This window comes from Gigantopelta aegis, chromosome 9 (genome assembly GCF_016097555.1).
Source record: "Gigantopelta aegis isolate Gae_Host chromosome 9, Gae_host_genome, whole genome shotgun sequence".
Taxonomy (NCBI): Eukaryota; Metazoa; Mollusca; class Gastropoda; order Neomphalida; family Peltospiridae; genus Gigantopelta; species Gigantopelta aegis.
In genome coordinates, this window is record NC_054707.1 from 64,688,353 (window position 1) to 64,704,821 (window position 16,469).

The 16,469-nt window shown below is 38.3% G+C and overlaps 1 protein-coding gene across 1 annotated transcript in view; it reads left to right on the forward strand.

Annotated features, from left to right (window-relative positions):
• Positions 1–265: 265 nt before the first annotated feature.
• Positions 266–16,469, forward strand: part of LOC121381696 — a 119,449-nt gene continuing 103,245 nt past the window's right edge. Inside the window, exon 1 of the mRNA XM_041511041.1 lies at positions 266–532. The gene's annotated coding sequence lies outside the window, so the exon portion shown is untranslated. The remainder of the gene's footprint in view (positions 533–16,469) is intronic.

Consider the following 16,469-nt stretch of genomic DNA (forward strand, 5'->3'; position numbering starts at 1 on the left):
GTGGCCCTTCGTTTGGGCTATGGTTCTTTTGTTGACCGTTCTTTTACAGCCAACGCCGTTGGACGTCAGCATAAAATTAATAAACTTATCTACAGCGACCGTATCGCAGCGCAGGTCTTTCAGAAGAAGAATCATGTCCCAGTGACGTCACATTCACTCTTTCTTCCGATTGGGGAATAAAGGAATTTCTGTTTTGTTTGACCAATTGTTTTCATTCACCGGGAAACGATCCGCAGACCTCTTATAAAGTGTGTGTGTGTGCTCATCTGCTTGTCGAATCTGCCGCGTTTGAGACGAAGTTAAAATTAGCAGTTAATAAGTCAGGAAAAAACACACGAGTGACAGCTAATCCATTGTATTAATTAATTACTGTCACGTGTTTCTCACCCACCTCTGCTAAAAACACACGACAAAGTATCGCCAGTGATATTCGATTTCATTACGGCACCGCATAAAAGTCGCTAGTCGACTTTCACTTCCTTTCCAAGCCGTGACGTGTGAGGACCAGACCAGAGGAACGTTGCACTCCAAGGTAAGCGATGGTCGTGTGCTTGCTTCTGGGTTTTCTTTAGTGAAGATAATGCTCTGCGTTTGCTGACATTGTAAAATGTTTCATAATTAACAAATATCTTTTCAACGACAAAAATTACATATCAAATACATTTTCCTGTTTCGAATACATCTATCAGTTTTTGAATTTTCAATGCGCGTTTGGTTCCTTGGTTACTACTAATGGACAAATGTAACGAGTTTCATCTGAAGAATACGTGTCAGAATTACTAAATGTTTGACATCCAATAGCCGATGGTGCTGGTGTCTGGTGGAGTCGTTAAACAAAACAAACTTTAACTTTGTAAACTCTCAATGCGTGTTTCATGTTTTTGGTCGTGCAAGATTTTACTGATTGCATTTTGCCTTCCAATACTTCGTACATACTTGTACATTAAAATGACAGACCCTAGTGTTTAAACACTAAGGCATATTTTTCACTACTAGCGTCGTTTTTTTTTATCACTGAAATCAAACATTACTTACATTTTATTGTTTAGATTATCCATTTCCGTACAACCGAAGTGTTTCTGATCATCCTGGTGTTTCTAATACCACTGAATTCATTTAAAAAAAATATTTTTAAAAACGCACGTGCGTCTGAGAAGTCTATTTTAAAGGATATATCCCTCTTTAAAATTCACAGACACGTGTTTCACTGTGTTATAACTTTATCCAAATGTGTTACACGTTTGTAGATTAACTAACTTAATGTCTATTTTTACGGGTTGAAACTAGGGTCTGCGACTTTAAACAAAATTGTAATTTCAGAAGTTAAAGCATCTGTTTCAGTCGGAAACAGTTAAATAATGCCAGCAAACTCAGAACAGTTCCTTTTAATGTTCTACACAGACGCGAGGAAATGATATTATGTGAGTGGTGTGTATTGAATTAGCAGCTTGCCGCCCAGAAAATGGTAAGGCTACTTTAAAAATCTGTTTATTTATTATCACTTACTAACGAGAGTTTGCCTTGGATTGATAGCCATGACAATACCGGATAGACATGGTCAAGAGAGAGTTAAATTGCAACACACGGTTAGGAATTATGGGGGATTTTTTTTGTTGTCCTGACACTGATCGCTAGTAGGACAGCTTCTGATAACCATTGTTGTAATATTTGTCATACTATCAGATAACTGTACAATCACACATTTCGTGGACACAACCTCTGATTTAGCCAGAGAGATCTTTTCAAGATGGGGGTGATCGCATCTGGTGTCATATATCATCTTTGGGGGATAAGATCAGTTTATACGTTTTGTAAGAAATATTGGAGGATAACCTAAAGGATAACATCGTGTTTATAAGTCGTTTTGCGTTGTTTTTGGTGTGTCACTTACGGAAAAGTAACAGGCTTCTGTAGAGAAAACGGCGAGATCAAAGGCATTGCATCACAAAAAAATGCTTTATGACGAGGGTCACCGTTGTGACGAGGGTCACCGTTGTGACGATGGTTATCGTTGTGACGATGTCAACCGTGTTAATGTCCCTCTCGTTATCTTCGACACTGACTTAATTGCTTCGTGTAACAATCAGTCTGGTTTACAGTCCGATTAGTATTACCAATTATTTAAATTTTATTGTATAATTCATTTGACAAACTTTAGATATACGCTTAGCTTCAGTCACGAAACATATGGTTTATCTTTTTTGCTTGTTGTTTTTGTTTGTTTGTTGTTGTTATTATTATTATTTTTATTTACATGTATTGTGGATTTGTTTTTGTTGGGGTTTTCTTTAACCTTTTATTGTTTTTAGAACCCGTCAGTGGTTCTACGTCTTTCACTGGACGACGAAGCCTCTTTTTAGATTCTTTGGGATGGGAGTTTTTTTAACGTGATGATAACCAGCATCAGCCTGCACAGATTAACAATGTTTTCATCCATCCATCTTTGAATTCTATCAGTCGGCTGAGTGCTCGCTTGAGGTGATTTCGTCGCAGGATCGAACCACCTCGGTGAATCCATTCAATTTATTGTTTTTTCTCTCGTTCCAACCAGTGCACCACAACTGGTCAAAGGCCGTGGTATGTGCTTTCTTGTCTGTGGCAAAGTGCCAGAGGCGTAGGAATGCGACAAAAAGTGTGTGTGGGGGGGGGGGGGGAGGGAGGGGGGCACACTTTTATATTTACACACTTTTACACTATTATAAAACAAAATATCTAAAAAGTAGGGGGCACATCCCCCCTTTTTTCCAATAGCCGATGATTGATTAATCGATGTGCTCTAGTGGTATCGTTAAACAAAACAAAATTCTTCTTTTCTGCTTTTCATTCGTGTTTTACTTCTCGATATTAAACGCAACTGCGAGACCGTGACTTGCAATATTAATATACAAATTATGCATTCTGTTGTTATATATAATGGAACTTTGGTGCTGTTTATTCGTCTGAAATCACGAATAAAGCGAATTTATTTTTCTTAATTATTTTTCTTCTTTTTAATAATTAAATTTTTAATTTGTTCAAAATGTTTGAAACTACGCTACAAAACATCAAAGAAAGAAAAGAAAGACATGTTTTATTTAACGACGCACTCAACACATTTTATTTACGGTTATATGGCGTCAGACATATGGTTAAGGACCACACCGATTTTGAGAGGAAACCCGCTGTCGCCACTACATGGGCTACTCTTCCGATTAGGTCAGGTCAGGTCATAGGGTTTTACGTGCACATTCAGCACAAGCTGTTGTAGCGCACGCCTGTCGTGGGCACAAGAGCCGGCCTTGGCCAGCTCCTCCGTCCATGACAGGAAAGGTGGGGGGAGGGGAAGGAGGGACCGCCTGCACTGGCAGGTGCAAGGGAGCACCAGCAGCCCGATTGAATCGGTAGCAGGCGGGTGGTTGGTGGTGGTGCTATGGAATGTTGAATAGAGCCGTTAATGCCAAAGAGAAAGGGTGCGCAGTTTTGATTGAGGAAATTTGGCGCAATTTTGAACGGTCGGTCGAAAGATAAATGGCCGAGCTAGTATAGGTTTTGATATTAGTGAATCGAGAGTAGCTCGTTAGTTAAAGACCTCTATGATGCTGGTTGTCTCCCTAGGTTGCCCGTAGGGCCCTGATAAGGACCTGACCGCTTCTGGTCGTGGCATGACAACCCAGAGGAGACGCGTGCAATTTCTTCCGATTAGCAGCAAGGGATCTTTTATTTGCGCTTCCCACAGGCAGGATAGCACAAACCATGGCCTTTGTTGAACCAGTTATGGATCACTGGTCGGTGCACTCAATCAGGGTTTGGAGTCGGTATCTGGATTAAAAATCCCATGCCTCGACTGGGATCCGAACCCAGTACCTACCAGCCTGTAGACCGATGGCCTAACCACGACGCCATCGAGGCCGGTAAAACATCAAAGAGCAGATTATCAATACGAAACCCTATCATACATACTTTATAATGGAAGTATGGGGAATGAAATAGTTAACGCACGTATGCTGCAATGGATTCTTTCATCTTTGTCTACATAAATCAAAGAGATAGATAAGCAGTGTTTCAAACAAACTGTGCTAATGCCTGGAAATCCGTAATAAACAGCAACATATAAGAACGAAAGTGACCTCTTAAGACGACAAGAGTTACTGGTGTGAGGAAGGGGTGGTGTCATTTAGCCCAGTCGGTAGAGTTACTGGTGTGAGGAAGGGGTGGCGTCATTTAGCCCAGTCGGTAGAGAGCCTGTCTGAGTTACTTGGATCATAGGTTCGAACCTCCTTTGTGGCTCCATTGTGTTTAACCATTACCCCGTGCCGTGGTATGTGCTGTATTGTCGCTGGGAAAGTTCATATAAATTATCCATTGCAGCTGATCAGAACGTAACGTTTTTCTTGTGAATACTACGTATTTGACATCCAATAGCCGATGGTTAATTAATCAGTGTATATTAATTTCTGGTTATTTCACTCTCACAAAATGATCTGATGTTTGGAAGGAAGTGAGCTGACATGTGAAGAAAGGAAAGGAAGGAGTATTTGTTCTACAACATCTTAGCCCTTTCTAAACTCTCGTTATTTGCTATCTAACGTAGGATTGCTGCCACACTTGGCCTATTCATCAGTCCGTCCATCCGATAATAGTCTTAGCATGTGCATCATCGATAATAGTGGTACATTCGAAGAAGTTTGTTTGTTTTGTTTAACGACACCACTAGAGCACATTGACTTATTAATCATCGGCTATTGGATGTCAAACACCATAGAGAGGAAACCCGCTATATTGTTCCATTAGTAGCAAGGGCTCTTTTATATGCACCATCCCACAGACAGGATAGCACATACCACGGCCTTTGATATACCAGTCGTGGTGCACTGGCTGTGACGACAAATAGCCCAATGGGCCCACCGACGGGTATCGTGGTATATTCGATGTAACGTCTGAAAAGTGTAATGCTCAGTTTAACAAGTTGTGACTATATAAAGTGCATTACTCGTAACCTTCTACCGGCCCCGGTGGTCTAGTGGTTAAGCAATCGGACTTTAGATTGGTAGTTACTGGGTACGCATTCCGGTACCGGCTCCCACTCAGAGCGAGTTTAATTAACGACTCAATAGGTAGATGTAAGGCCATTACTCTCTCATTAACCCACTGGCCTGGACAGACAACCTAGATTACTTAGATTAGTGCCCAAGACAGCGTACTTGAACCTCAGTTGGATATAAGCACATACAAACACACCATCTTTACTTTACTGAGGATGTATAGATGTCATGACTCATAATCCAGTCAAAACCTATAACTGGGTAATTAAATCTCTTGTGCTATGATATCCATATGGCTGTTCAAAGTAGAGTCAGTCAAGTCACCTATGTACAGTTATTTTACCCAGACGACCTACCGTAGAATACTAATATTATTGTTTCTTGATATAGGCATCATTTGAAACATCTTTCTAACAAGTATACAATTAGATGGCAAGAATTGGCTTTTACACTCAAGAGTAGCATATTACATAGAAGAAACAACTCAACACATTCCGTAGGAAGAGATAACGACCATGTTAGTTAAGTGTGGATAGATCTGTTTTAATTGCCCAGTGATGGTGACTCTTGGAAGGACCAATGATTGTGTCTACCAGGAAGACTATATGGTGTTAAAATATAATGGTCTGTTGACCTAAACATACTAAAAAGAAATTAAATCTGTCCGGTATATTTCTCTAATCCTTTACTGGCAATAACTGATAAAATGCATTACATTACTCCGTGCTTTTACAAACACTGGGTCGGTGTTTCTGCTGGCAGATAGCCTTGGTTCCGGAATGCAGTTTATTAATTGCTGAATAAAAGAATCATTTATATGTGTCGATGTGGGACAGGGCTATTTCACCCGAGGGTACATAATTTGTTGTCAGGGACGAGGCTTGCCGAGTCCCTGACATCATATTATGTACCCGAGGGTGGAATAGCCCTGTTCCACATGAATACATAATGGAGGATTATTTTTCTCACATACAGTAGATGAAAAATAAGCATTTGGGGAAAACGTGAAAAACCTACATTTTTTATTTTTTATCTTACAATAAAATAATCATAACCATTGAAAAGATCGTACCCAAAAATGGTTTATACTAAAAGTATATAAACCGAAAATAATAGTATAATTTCATTACATTCATGACATTATTCTTTGTTTTTATGAAATATAAAAAGCATTTCTTGCTTTATTTTACCCTTTACGTGACGTCACCCAATGTTAATATCAGTTCAAACAACAGAAGTCACGTGGTCATGCAAGATTTATTCCGCATGGGCTGACGTCATGGAATACGCCTGTCTTGCATGGCTAGGGATGGGAGAATTATAAGTATTACATCCATAACCATACACAATGTATGTCCGACGCCACATAATGTGTTGAGTGGTGCATCGTTGAATAAAACACCCTTTCCTTCGAACTGAGTATCTGACAGCACTGATCTTTAAAAAAACCGGTTAATTGAGCATTAATTTTTGTGGATGCCTTGTCAGCGCCACGAACTCTCAAATGTCATGCGATTCCGTTTACAGAATATGTTCGAATCTCGTCAATATAATAAAGGTACGATGAAAGCAAGTGAACAGTGGAGGGTGTGGGTGTGGGTGTGGGGGTTGATAGATCGAGGTCAATGGTGCGAAACGCCGGAGTTTCAAATGGGGTTCATGGAACATTTTGTAAACTAGGTGTCATGATAGCAATTTCCTTCATTCTGCCAGGACAAAGAAGGAAGGCGTGTTTTATTTAACGACGAATTTTACTTACGCTTTATGTCATCGGAGATATTATGGTTAAGGACCACAGAGATAAGTAGAGAGGAAACCCGCTGTCGTCACGCCGTGGGCTACGCTCTTCGTTTATAGCAGCAAGGGATCTGTTTACATGCTCCATCCCGCAAACACCAGTTGTTGAACATTGGATGGAGATACAAACACAATTCATCATGACAAATGTGGGTAATTGCTAATAATATATTAATAACGATTACCCCCTCCCCACCCCCGTCTACGCCGTGTCTGTTATTACACTTTCATTATCGACTGAGATACATGGGTGGAAGGATCGAATCCACTTGGTGGACTATTTCCCCCGACTGTTTTGTTTTGGTTTACCCGTCCCAACCTGTGGCCTATTAGACTGCCATATCAAAGGCCGTGATAAAGATTCCTTGCTTTTAATGAAACAATGGTTTTAATGAAACAATGTAGCATGTTTCATCTGAAGAAAATTACCAAATGTTTGACATCCAATAAACGATGATTAATAAATTAATGTGTTCTTGTTATGTCGTTAAACAAACTAAACTTTAACTTCAACTTTATTTAAAAGTATAAAGCTTTTTCAAATGTCAAAATAACCATGTTAGACACCAAATAGCCGTAGATGAAGTAGGACTTCTAGAATGTTTAAAAAATCCACTAACCATGGAATCAGTGGGAATGGGGCTACCATAATCTAGAAGCCCTGAATGAAGTAAGGTGACAGGTCATCAAACAAACATTCTTTTTGTTTTAGTAATACCATTTTCGTCTCCATCTTCTTAAGGGGTGTCGTTAAACATCCATCCATCCATCCATCCATCCATCCCTCTTCTTAATCTCCGCGTCCGTGGAGACCTTACCTTGAACTTCAATAAGAATGTATCAAACATTAAGACGAAAAGGTAAAACTATTAACTTGCCAAGAAGAAAACATAGATAATCACCCCGCCCCCTGCATTTCCCGAGCACAAATACAGTCAGCTTATGGGTGATGTATTTTTCCTTTATGGATAATTAATAACTTTCCTAAATTAACTATCGAAAAAGCCATAATCCATCTGTGCATGAGGTACTAGTTGATATTAATTTTGTAGCTAGCTAGCTGGATGTACTCTCACAAACAAAACTGAAAACCGATTAGGCCGTGCATATTTCATTAGACATGTTATTCCCATGTAAACTGATTACCTTTAATGGCATCTGAGGCAAAATACAAACACATGTATATGTAAACACAAACAACCAACCAACCATACATACAAACATACACCCAATCAGTTTCCCTCACAACCGCACCCAGCTAACATTCACACACTGTATACGTAAAACACACATGCCTAAAAATATAATAATGCATATAGCTAAGTATTAATATGTCAAAATTACCACATGTTGACTCTCCTGACACCGCCCCCCCCCACACACACACCCCCACCCCCCGTCTCGTACACTTATGTCCATCTTCGCACCCGTGAAGTAGACAAGAGGTGTATGTGGCCTCATCTAAAGAGTAAAGACGAGTGGAAATCCCCGATCACCTCAGGTGAGATATGAACGCAGTATCCGTCAGATAGATGGCAGATCCTTTTTCGCACCTTAGTCCTAAAGTCTATGCTGATTTTACCAACTATTTATTTGATTAAGAACAAGGAAAGAAATTGGTGACTTCAGGGTAATTTGGCCTCTTCGGCATACTTCACAACTGAAACAGAAACAATTTAGACAGTGAAATTTACATTTTAATTGTATGCGTGTCTTGAATGAGAATGAAACCTGAATGAGAAAGACGGCCAGTGACTTTTGTTTTTAAATGTGTTTTCATTAAAAGCAAAGAAATTGCCATTTTAATTTAAATATAAGTTTGCATTCATTCGTTCGTTCGTTCGTCCGTCCATCCATCCATCCGTCCGTCCGTCCGTAAATTGTGATTGATGAATCGGGGTTTCTAGATTATGGTAGCCCCACTCCCATGGCTAGTGATATTCAATGTTGGCTAGTAAATAACTACTATTGCCATGCCCGATGGCTAGTGAAACAAAGTTGTTAAAAGCTGCATTTAAGTCTATTTTGTAAATATGAATATGCTGCTCCCACCCCCGACCCCAGTATTGGTGTTTTTCATCTCTTTAGGTAACATATTCGATTATTACTATTAGTAAATTGTATTAAGTAAAGAAGGGATAGTGAATTTTTAATTATGGCTAGTAATTTTTTTAGATCACTGATCCCATCATGGCTAGTGGACTTTGTAAAAATTCTAGAAGCCCTGGATGGATATTACAAGTCATTGAACATGTGGTGGTGATAGTGTCATGGAACCCTTGTGAACCCCTGGATCCGCCGGTGTTTTTAATGTTACATACATCAGCTGGTATAGTTAACTGATATGGAGAAAATAAAGTGAATGAACTACTCTAAATGGGCAATGAATAAAAAATTTAATCAATATTGTAGCTTTGATGGAAAAAGAAAGAAAGAAAATGCACTCAATACATCTTTACACACACACACACACACACATACACACACACACATATATATATATTTGTTCCAGCCAGTGCATCACGACTGGCATATCAAAGGCTGTGGTATGTGCTATCATGTCTATGGGATGGTGCATATAAAATATTACTTGCTACTAATGGAAGAATGTAGCCTGTTTCCATTCTAAGATTCTGTCAGGATTACTAAATGTTTCACATCCAATAGCTGATGATAATAAATCAATGCACTCTAATGGTGTCGTTAAACAAAACAAACGTTTTAGGTAGAACCATATTTATTCTATTGAGTGTTCTACAGAACCACCAGACTAGTAACATGAAGCATCAGAGGGTGAGGTTATCTTTATTACGGTTATACGACGTCGGACATATGGGTAAGGACCACACAGATATTGAGATAGGAAACCCTCTGTCGCCACTTCATGGGCTACTATTTTCGATTAGCAGCAAGGGCTATTTTATATGTACCATCCCACAGACAGGATAGTACATACCAAAACGTTTTTTTTTAAAACCCAGTTGTGTATCACTGACAGGAACAGCTTCGATGGATGGGAAGGCTTAAAATCATTTGATATTGATAACAACCATTAACTAAGTTTATTTTTGGTACTGACGTTAACGATTGACTTTTTAAAATTAATTTTGTTTGTGTGTATGCGTATGCGTGTGGTTGTTGCTTTTGTTGTTATTTTTTCTCTCTCTTTTTCTCAATTGTTTTTATTTTTATTTTTATTTTTTTGTCTGTTTTTTGTGTTGTTTTTTTGGGGGGGGGGGCTGGTGGAATGGGGTTGGTTTCTGCTTTAATTTGTTGTTGTTGCTTTTTACATAATTCATGATCGTACATACTTACCTACGTTATAGCAATCCACGTTAAATACACGCAGTTAAATATATCTACATCAGATTCTGTTGTTACCTGTCAAAGTGTGGACGAGCAGGCTTCAAGAAATGTCAGCAGACAATCAGTATAGCTAAACGTTTATCACATTGTCATTACATCATTTCATCTGACCAGATGTCAAGAAAGATAATAATTTAGAAAATCTACCAAAATACCTTTTTGAAAATCTGGCGTCGAAATACAGCCACTGTATCATCGGCTATTCAAATTGAAAAAATAGTAATAAAAAAATCCAGTTAATTAATTTGCTTAGATAATGAATATCATATTAATTTAAAACAAACACATGGTTAATAAAGGTATCAATATTAATGATATGTTAACATGACATATGTTGACATGTCTTCTAATCGCGATTCATTATATCCATCGAATGATTTGTGTCCAGCTGACAGAGTGAACAAATTAATTTGTAAGCAGGAATATTATCTACAGCTAGGTATTTCACTCTCCGTGTTCTTTGACGTAGCATATTGAGTGACATAGGTATGGAACAGTTACGAATATGGAAGGATTGTGGTTGAACAATGGAAAGGTGTGGATAGCGGTTGGTATTTTGGTGTGGTAGGTGTGGATAGTGGTGGGTATGTTGGTGTGGTACGGGTGGTCATTGAGGTGATGTTAGTAATAGCTTTTTTAAATATGAGCATACAAGTAACACATTAGTTGATTGAATACAGTCTAGAAGATTAGGTAAATGTTCAAAATGTGAAAAAGTAAAATGTTGAATACTGGTACAATATGTAATACTATTTCATATAAAAACAGGACACACGCGATCTGACCACAATTGTGGCTGCCATCTTGGTTTTTAAAATGGCTACCGTCGAAAAATTAATTTGCCAATATCTTGGTTCCCATGACACATACACACCATGTTCCAAAAGAAAATAGATCCTTGTACTAATTACCCTATCCTTCTCTGATTGATGATACTAAAGAATACACAATCTTAACCAAACAGCAAAGGTGTTTATGATCTTACTAAAAAACAAAATGATTAAAAAACCCCCAAACAAAACAAAAACCTTTTTATGAAAAAATAAACCTTTAAGAAATGGTAATAATAACATAATACATGCTTTAGATGAAGTGAAAAAAAGAAAGAATTGAAACTCTTCAATATTACGCCCAGCTAAAAAAAAAAAATCAGGTTATCTCCTTATAAACTAATGATTAGTACGGAGTTGGTGCCAGCAGTGATAGGCTGTAAAAAGGACGAATGGTGATGGGGATGAACACATCAAATGATCTGGAGACGTCACCTGGGACAAAGTATCGTGGCGCGTGCCATTGTCCAGACCGTGTTAAACACGATATCAATGCTGATTAAACTCTTTCAGTGGTCTTCTTTCTGGCTAATTAATCAAACATCACTGTGGTATAAAAACGAAAATGAATACTAGAAGGGTAATATTAGCGCACACACCAACAAACACAAGTTGTCGCCTATGCCAAGAAATGCACGTACGAACAGACCGAAGGGCAAGGTTGTTAGGTTGTTTCATTAAACAACGCCACTAGAGCACATTGATATACTAATCACCGGCTGGTGGATGTCAAACGTTTGGTCACAATCTTGAGAGGAAATCCTCAACATTTTTCCATTAGCAGCATGGGGCAAGGAATATTTCCCCATAGACAGCATACACCACTGCCTTTGATACACCAGTCGGGGGGAAATCAGATGATGGGTCCACATAGGTGGTTTGATTCTACGACTGGGACACCTCTACAGACTGTGACTGATCTAGATTCCGCCCCCTCATTCGCGAACACATTTACCATAGTGTGACACCCAATAGCCGGTGTATTTTTCATCCTGGGGTTTCGTTAAATATTTATTCATTAATTCGCGAACAATTCCATGATTAGGTCCCGATGTGGACACTGGGTTTACCTAACCTTGTATGTTCTGCCTGACAGAACTCTATCCAGGATTTGGGTTTTTTAAGTCCATTTACATTTTTTTTCGTAAACACCACAGAGCTCTGTTTTGTATAAACTACGGTTTTGTGTTTTGATATTTGTGAAAGATGTCATGAAAGTGGCAGTCCTCCTAAAGAAGTAGGAAAAATGGTTTATCTTGTAGGAGAATTCATACTAGCTCTTAATTTTCAAACAACATAGCTGTATTGGAGATGTTATCATTTATCGTTAAAGGAGAAAGGTTTTGCTTTGTTTAACGACACCACTAGAGCACATTGATTTATTAATCATCGGCTATTGGATGTCAAACATTTGGTAATTTTGACATATTGTCTCAGAGAGGAAACCCGCTACATTTTCCCATTAGTAGCAAGGAATCTTTTATATGCGCCATGCCACAGACAGAACTGCACATACCACGGCCTTTGATATACCAGTCGTAGTGCACTGGCTGGAGCGAGAAATAACCCAATGGGTCCACCGACGGGGATCGATCCTGGACTGACTGCACATCAGACGAGTTTTGCTTTGAAATATAGCCAAATAATTATATTTACTATACATGTATATGTAGTAGAAAAAAAGAAGAAGAAATACTAGAACATCTTTAAACGACGACCGACGGAATTGAGCGTGTTCAGTTGTGGCAAACACTCCGTAACGTGATGCTAGGAAGATGTGGACAAGTTCTCCATTTTTGTGCAACACATCTGTATCTGACAGCCTTTTATCTAGCTGTCGATAGTCAACGTACCAGATTGTTTGGGTACTGCAACCCCTCTTATGTTAGGTTGGGTCCGGCCCTGTTTGTTAAATTAGTTAATAGCATAACACCGATTATTGAACGACGACTCTCTTCAGCAATCGATCTTTACAGTAACAAACTGAAAGCAGACTTTTTGTTGTTGTCATTTTATTTACGTGAAAATCGAATACGTTAACCCAATTACATTCAAAGAAAAGGGTTTCAGTATTACGAATTTGCTGTCCAAGAATGACGCTTTTTTTTCCAAAACTCCTAGTGGCGTACCCTCTAGAAAACACAAAGCAGAGTCCATTTAATTTAGAAGTCTCATTTTTGTCTACCCGGAGAAGGCTCACAATCATTCATCCTGGATAAAAACAAGTTACTTTGTGCTAGGAATTTTAAATTATATTAAGCTAATATGTGGAATCGGTTGTTTAGCACACATAATGTAATAACAGTGCTAAAAAGCTTGCCTCATGCGCAGTCGGTCTAAGGCCGATCCCTGTCGGGTGGCCCATTGGGCTATTTCTCTTCCCAGCCAGTGCACCACGACTGGTATATCAAAGCCTGTGGCATGTGCTATACTGTCTGTGGAATGGTGCACACAAAAGATCCCTTGCTACTAAACGTAGCGGGTTTACTCTCTAAGACTATAAGTCAAAATTACCAAATCTTTAACATCCAACAACCGATGATTAATAAATCAATGTGCCTGTGGTGTCGTGAAACAAACAAAAACCAAACAAACCCCAACCCCAAACCAACAACAACAACCGTTTAACATATCGTAATAAAAACTGTTTTTATATATCTAAATACGTCGACATCATTATGAGGTGCAATGGTCAAAGGAACGAATCCTCTCAGTAGACCCATTCTCTGATTATGTTGTTCCCATTCCAACCAGTGTTCCGCGACTAGTATATCAAATACCGTAGTGTGTTGTGTTCTATATGTGGAAAATTGCACATAAAAAAATCTTGCTGGTAATGGAAAAATGTAATGGGATTTCCTTTGATGACTACGAGTCAGAATTACACATCCGATAGTCGATGATTAATATATCAATATACATATCAGTATTACACATCCAATAGTCGATGATTAATATATCAATATACATATCAGTATTAGACATCCAATAGTCGATGATTAATATGTCAATATACATATCAGTATTACACATCCAATAGTCGATGATTAATATGTCAATATACACATCAGTATTACACATCCAATAGTCGATGATTAATATGTCAATATACATATCAGTATTACACATCCAATAGTCGATGATTAATATGTCAATATACATATCAGTATTACACATCCAATAGTCGATGATTAATATATCAATATACATATCAGTATTACACATCCAATAGTCGATGATTAATATATCAATATACATATCAGTATTACACATCCAATAGTCGATGATTAATATGTCAATATACATATCAGTATTACACATCCAATAGTCGATGATTAATATGTCAATATACATATCAGAATTACACATCCAATAGTCGATGATTAATATATCAATATACATATCAGTCTACCATATTTTGGGCTATAATGTAACACATTTAAATTGGACAAAGCTGGGCTCTGCGACTTTTCAATCACAAACAAGGTTTTTATTACTACTTAGTGGACAATGCGGCGTCCGAAAGAAGACAGTCAACCAACATTACCTTATTTAGTGAGGGAAATTAAAGGACATGAAAAGGGGCAGGACGTGGCCCCGTGGTAAAGCGCTCGCCTGGTGCGCTGTCGGTCTGGAATCGATCCCCGTCGGTGTGCCCATTAGGCTATTTTTCGTTCCAGTCGGTGCACCACGACTGGTTTACCATAGGTCGGTGTATGTGCTATCCTCTCTGTGGGAAGGTGCATATGACAAATGCCTTGCTACTAATTTAAAAATGTAACGGGTTTCCTATATGACTACATGTCAAATTACCAAATATTTGACATACAATAGCCGATGACTAATAAATCAATGTGCTCTAGTGGTGTCGTTAAACAAAACAAACTTGAATACTTGACACTATTTGTGGTTATTATTTGATTTGATGTGGTTGAGTGTGAATGTATGTGTGGTAGGTTTTTTGTGGTTTTATTTTGTGTGTGGTGCTTTTTATAGCTATTGTTTACATATTTGAGAGATAACTTATAGACTCGCATCACTACTCAATGACATCGTTAAACCAGCTTTATCGATAGGAGTATTATGTAGCGACGGTGGGTTTCTTTTCTCTCTCTCTCTTTGTCGACACAACCATAATATTGGACACAAAATAGCCGTATAGTTTAAATTGTGCTTAGATGTTAAGCAAAATTATATTATTTTTCTTCATTGTAAATAATACAGATCACATAACTGATACTTAGCAAGTCTATTACAAATCACTTTACTCACATCATACCACCAAGAACATGCGTCATATTGGTGTCTCGATTAAAATAGATGTCTATATGATGTAATTTAAAAATAATTGATCTGAATCACCAGTAATAGTAATATCTGTTGACGTTTATGAAATCTGGATGTTGATCTATGCTTATAGCTGTTAATAGCTACCCATGTTTTTACACAAAGGTCTATGATAAAAAAAAAAACATGTTTTCAAACGTCTGCTGTCTTTTAATGTCGAGCAAAACGGCCATTGCACTAGAATTTGGTGTTTACATATGCGATCTTTGAGGTCTTTCCGGCGCAACCAGTGAAAGGATATTTCGTGCTGTAGGCAACGATCTCTATGTTTGCTTAAAAAACAAGTACTAAGAATAGTCATTCATTTTCGTTTTTGTGTGTTTGGGGGGGGGGGGGGGGGGGGATCCTATTTTTTTCATGCTCATTTCTCTCGCCCCATTTGTTTTCTTTTTCAAAGATACGTTAGCAATATTTAAGTGGTAAGCACACACAAGTAACGCTGTATAGAGGAAGCAGTCAGGATATTTTAGTGCATGAAACGACGGTTCAGTGTTTGAAGTGCTGTTCAGTAAATGCTGGATTGAAAACTATGACATGTTTAATAAAAAATACAACACAAAAATCAAGAAAACTCAGGAGCAAGTCGAGGGTTGTGTGAAGGGGTTTAGGTGGAGGGTGCGACCTGTCTGTAATCTATGTAAATCAATATATCATAATTTAAAGGGTATGTATAATAAGCATTGCGATATAGCCTACCTGTACCGATGCACTCGCTAATTTCCGTAATTCGAGTTCGTTGTCAGTCACAAACCCCGATCTGTTAGATTCGATTGATTTTTGTAACCATTCAAATTTCTACTTGTTTTTATTTTGTACATGGTTAGATTTTTCTAGCCAGTCTTGTGAGGCGGCACTCCTACAGGCAAAGTACAAAAGATTTCTCGTCCTGAGAAAGGTCAATCCTTCTAATGAAGGAAGGAAAGGCAATGTTTTATTTAACGACGCATTCAACACATTTTATTTACAGCTATATGACGTCAGTCTTATGGTTAAGGACCACACAGATATTGAGAGAGGAAACCCGCTATCGCCACTTCATGGGCTACTCTTTTTTATTAGCAGCAAGGGATCTTTTATATACACTATCCCAAAGACAGGATAGTACATT